The 6000-nt window shown below is 39.1% G+C and overlaps 1 protein-coding gene across 1 annotated transcript in view; it reads right to left on the bottom strand.

The window, feature by feature from the left end:
* The window catches only part of DIAPH3 (diaphanous related formin 3), a 408148-nt gene that overhangs the window by 209418 nt on the left and 192730 nt on the right, over positions 1–6000 (bottom strand).

Here is a 6000-nt window from a genome sequence, read left to right on the forward strand (position 1 = left end):
GAAACACCTAGTGAAAAGACAAATAAAATCTGAGGAACTCCCATGTAACAAAACGCACAAGGCAAACACTGGGAAGGAACATAGGTGGATTATTTGTTTTTTTCTGACACCTAATACTTCATTCCAATAGCTACCAATTCTCCAACGCCAACTGGGTGTCTCCCAATTCACTTCAATCCTGACATGCATTGCCTGGAGTTAGCCCAGAACCCACAGGTTTAAGGACTTAGTCTCACAAGACTGCCCTCACTTCACAGGACAGTCACAAGTCCCAGGGATCACCCATACTTCTAACCAATGATAAATTCAAGGGTTCCCATGCCCTCCCCACCAACCCATTTATTTTTTATAATGTGAAAAATTATAATGTGAGTTCCCTCACAGAACTCAGGGAAGTACTTACTATACTTGCTACTACAGTTTTTCTTATAAAGGATATAACTCAGGAATAGCCAATGGAAGACATGCATAGGGCAAGGAATGGGGAGGGAGGGGTAGCACAGTCTCCATGCTCTCTCCAGGTACGCTGCCCTCCCAGCATGTCCCTGTGCTCACTACAGCAGAAGCTCCCTTAGCTTCGTCATTTCAGTCTCATCGCAGCTTTCACGACACAGGCACAATTGAGTACATCACTGGCGATTGGTGACTGAACTGGAGCTCAGAGGGTGGGCTGAAAGTTCTAACCCTCTAATCACATGGTTGGTACCTCTGTCAACCAGTGCCCCCATCCTGAAGTTCCCTAAGCTGGCCCTCCCCCCATCTACCTTGAGTCATCTCAGTAGTATACAAAATACACTCTCATCATTTAAGAAAGATTTTAGGAATCAGGAATAAGACCCAATATATAGTTTTTACTCTGCCACATGGACACTGAAGTGCATGTCTGGTCAGAAGGCAGAACTCCAGTACCTGTGAGGAGGTATAAGATGAGTACGTTTTTGATTTATGAGTTGTCACCCTCAGAGCTGCCTAATAGCCTGGGCAGCCCTCATAGGAGACCAGCTGCTTGTAATTGAACATAAAGCTATCCCAGTGAGTGAGTGCTTCTCAGTGGGAAGAGAGAAGGGCTTCAGGTTCAGATGAAAGGCTTATCAGGGGATCCTCTGAGCCTCTTCCAACTCATTGGTAGCAGTGGGTCAGGGACTACGTTCTATCACTGTGATATGAAGCAACTTCTCACTGGCTCAATTTCCACATGAGTGAAATAGGAAGAATCTCGCCTCATACCTTTACCTCACTGCTATTTCATAAAGATCAAATGCTATGATATAGGATGAAGAATTTTTTTTAAATAAAATGGATTATGAGATGTTACTCTTATTCTTAGAACTCAGTAAGACATGAAGACCTTAAAGATTAAAGTCAGTAATATTAGAATCTAAGGAAACTTAAAAAGAAAATCGTCATCATCACCATCATCATCATCATCAACATGCCAGGAACAGTGTTGTAGAACTCAGGCTAAAAAGAAAAGTTGCTAATTTCAAGAGCAAAATGTTTGGGATGTTAGGAAGCTTTGGGGCATATTCAAACATTTAAGGTTGACATCATAAGGAGTAAGCAGGTTGTCTTAAAAAATGGTTCTGTGGCTACTCTACAGATAGAAATCCCATTATGCCATTATTTAAGCTTCATCAGCACTATCTGATTACATTTATGTATTATCGTTAAGAGAATTTAAGTGTGATTGATCAACTTTTCACTGCTGGCTTTTAAATGAAGACCAAAGCACAACTGAAAGAAAGAAACGTGTGTGCAAGTTCTAGGAGAATAAAATATCCAATGTTTGGGGCCATCTGATGGGTAAAACTAAAGAGTATTTAAGAATTTCTTTGGTGTTTTTCTTTTTCAGCAATTATGTTCACAAAGATAGCACCTTTAGACATCCGTGAACATTATTTAGCCACACTTTTCTCATGTGTCAAGTTTTTTGAGGTCAGTGACTCTAATTTTTTGTATTAGAAATCGCAACTGGAGCACAGAATTTTAAATTGTACACCCTCAAAGAAGTGTTAATTTACTGGTGTCTCTGTATCTGACCTGTGTATGAATTTTATCTTTCAACTTTGTCACATTTCTTAACCAAGAAATTAATCTTATTTTTAATTCCTTTTCATTATTTAGAAGTAACAAAACATAGCCATCATCAAACAGAATTCACTAGATTTTTTTAAGGTAATTTCAATTTTTGCATTTTACTCAATATTCAATCAGATGGGATGTCACCTCAGATACCATGTATCTCTGTCCCCAGCTAACTGCCCATCTGTAATCTCCACACGTTAGTGGGCAGCAGAACCATAAATTCTGTTTCCTGTGCTAGAAACCTGCTAGTCTTGACCCTTCCCTCTCCTGAACCCTCAGATCCAAAGGATCGTGACATTCCTCACATTTTACTTGACAAATAGGACCTACTTCCTTGCTAGGTTGAACACTATTCAAGGCATCTGGAACACTTTTCTCTGCCCTCTTGTCTCCTATTGTTTCTCTCAGAGCCATATCCACACTGTACATGGAAGTTTCCAGACAAACATTAATTTAAAGATGTCTCTTCCCTGCTTAAAAACCAGACAATAGGGCTTCCCTGGTGGCGCAGTGGTTGAGAGTCCGCCTGCCGATGCAGGGGACACGGGTTCGTGCCCCAGTCCGGGAGGATCCCACATGCCGCGGAGCGGCTGGGCCCGTGACCCATGGCCGCTGGGCCTGCGCGTCCGGAGCCTGTGCTCCGCAACGGGAGAGGCCCCAACAGTGAGAGGCCCGTGTACCACAAAAAAAAAAAAAAAAAAAAAAAAAAAAAAAAAATCATAAAAAAAAACCCAGACAATAAACCGCTTACATGACAACATCGGAGTTCCACCCACAACTTGGCTCTACCTCCTAATCAGCCACACTTTACAGTTTACAACACTTTACAGTTACACACTTTACACTTTACAACAGTCCTGCTTGAGCTCCCTTCCTCCCAAACCCTTTCATCTATTCCGTACCTGATGCTGGAAATACCGTGTCTATTTGCCTTGCCCACTCCACCCAAGTCATTCTTATTCATACTCTACAATATGATTCCAAAACCCCGGTCAGGCCCCTGGTGACGTGCCTTCCCTACGTATCATACCTGGTAATTATCTCTATCTTTGCAATTACTACACTCTATTACTTTTATCGTTTTATGTATCTTCCTTTCCCAGCTAACTGGGGATTCCTAAGGGAAGAGAGCCATATTTTACTCATCTTTGTACCTTGGGTTACATAACATAGTACAGATACTCAAATGTTTGTTGAAGGAATGGATTTTGTATTTAACTTTAACCTCTTGAGATAAAAGCATTAAAAATGGGAAAATATAACAGATTAAATATCTAAAACCTTAAAATCCAAGACAGACTTTTCTCCAAGTGCCTAGTTATTATGATAATTATACACTAGAGGTGTTAGAAAAGTTCTGAATAAAAGTCAAAATCACAACCATAAATATTTAGATTTACAGAAATCATGAATATAGGCTCTCCGTAATATGATGGCCTCTATGATTTACCACATTAAGATTTCAAATAAAAAAGGAGAAATTGTATACATTTAAGTAATCTCTGTAATTAAATAATAATTGTCTATGAATATCTCCTGGAGGTATTGGTCATTATTTTATAACAAGCTTACTAAGAAATGTCACAGTCATTCTTACATACCATGATACATTTCAGGGAAGTTGATTCCTTTAAAGAATGCTTAAACAGCAACTTATTAACAAAAAACTGTAAACATTCAAACTAAATTACCCTCCCTATGCTCCCAGACACAATTGTTCTGTGAGAGAAACTAGGGCCTATAGCATTTCAAGCTTTCAACATAGTGATTTTTCCTAGACAAATGTAATAATAAAGGTATTAATAAAGCTGTAAGAATATTTCACAAATGCACATTAAAAATAATAAAATGAATGGACAAGATGGACAAAAACCTCAGTACCATTAAAAGAAATCCCTAACATTAAATAGGCCTAGAACAAAATCTAAGATCTACAGTATCATTATAACATTCATTATGTTGATGGAAAAGCATAAAACTGAAATAAGATGGTAAAAAAAGCAGAAACTCAAAATAAATTGCAGCTTGGTTTATAACAGGCAAAGGTGTAAACTGAAAGAAGCAATGCTAAGTGACTGGCCAGTCACCCTCAGCTTGTCTTCTGCTCAGCTTTTCCTTCTTCCCATTGTTCTGATTCTTGATGGAACTCCACATAATAATACATTATAATTTGCATTCCCTAATTAACTTATTATATTGGGTTGGCCAAAAAGCTTGTTTGGGTTTTTCCATAAGATGTTACAGAAAAATCCGAATGAACTTTTTGTCCAACCCAGTACTACAGAGGACCTGACTTACGTTCCACTTAACAATTTTTCAACTTTACGACGGTGGGGAGAGCTATGCATTCAATAGAAACCATACTTCATACACTGAATGCTGACCTTTTCCCAGGATAGCAATATGTGGTACACACTTTTGTGATGATGGACAGTAAGCCGCAGTTTCTAGTCAGCCATGCAAGAGTAAACAATCGATACGCTTACAAACCATTCTGTACCCAGAGAACCATTCTGGTTTTCACTTTCAGCACAGTATTCAATAAATTACATGAGCTATTCAACACCTTATTATAAAATAGGCTTAGTGTTAGATGATTTTACCTAACTATAGGTTAATGTAAGTGTTCTGAACATGTGTAAGTTAGGCCAGGCTAAGCTATGAACTTTGGTAGGTTAGGTGTATTCAATGAATTTTCAACTTATGGTATTTTCAACTTGCAATGGGTTTATCTGGATGTAACATCATCATAAGTCAAGGAAGATCTATACATGCAATGATGGTTTTGCTGTTACCTTTTTTATATACATCACACTGCAAGGGAATTGCCTATATTTGTTATGGAGTCTGGAGAGAGGACAGGTAGGCAGAAGGCAAGCAGAGGAAATGACAAGCACAACCAGTGAAAGGGCTCCAGTCGGTTCTGCTGACCCATTTCCCCCACTCTGGGCAGAAAAGAAGTAGCCTTGTCCTCTCTGACTATAAAGAGGGTGCTAAAGGCATAACAACCTTTTTACAAGAGAAAACAATATTAGCGGGAGAAGCCTATCTAATGGAAAATCATGTTTACCTATAAGAATTTGAAAACTCCTTTCTGCAAATAAGATGTTCAAGAAAATGGTAAATATTAAAGAAAAGAGGCCCATAATAGAGATGTTTGTAACAATATTCAAAATATTCCCTCAAGATAATGGTTTTGTGTGCATGTTTGTGGGAGGGAGGTGTGGCTGCTTTTAATGTGTCCCATGATAAATATTAAGGATAGACTAACTGACATGCAAATTATGAGATGAGTTTTCATGTATGGCTACTGGAGACCATGCAGCCTAACAAGTCCTAGACTGCATGCATATCTCTAAACTTGAAAAATTCCAAATTTTTTCTCCTGCTTAGATCCTGCTTGGAATTCCCCTGAACTCCAACTGCCCACTGAGTATGTTTACTTAATATTTGATAGGCATCTTAAACTCACATTTTCAAATTGGAACTTATCTTCCTTCTGGAATCTGCTCCTGCACCTCAGTAAATGATTGGTGTTATGACTCCTCTCTTTCCCTCATACCCCACACAGCCAATCACAGAGTAAATGCTGTTGATTTCTACCTTCAATGTAGGTGCATTGCCTAAATCCTTCTCACCACCCTTGCTACAACCTCTTGGTCCCAGCCAACATGCTCTCTCCCCTGGATTATTCTTACAGCATCAAACTGGTTTCACTGCATCTGCCCATTGTTCCTCTACATTTTTCCCCAAAGAAGCAGCCAAAGCAATCCTTTGAAAATGCAAGTCAGATGTCACTCTTTTGCTCAAAGCCCTTCCAATGGCTCCCCATCTCAGAGCCAAGTCAAAATCCTTATAATGGCCAATAATGTCCTATTGGATCTGCTACCTTTCTGACCGTATCTCCTATTATGC

The sequence above is a fragment of the Neophocaena asiaeorientalis genome, unplaced genomic scaffold (assembly GCF_003031525.2).
Source record: "Neophocaena asiaeorientalis asiaeorientalis breed wild unplaced genomic scaffold, Neophocaena_asiaeorientalis_V1.1 scaffold127, whole genome shotgun sequence".
NCBI lineage: Eukaryota > Metazoa > Chordata > Mammalia > Artiodactyla > Phocoenidae > Neophocaena > Neophocaena asiaeorientalis.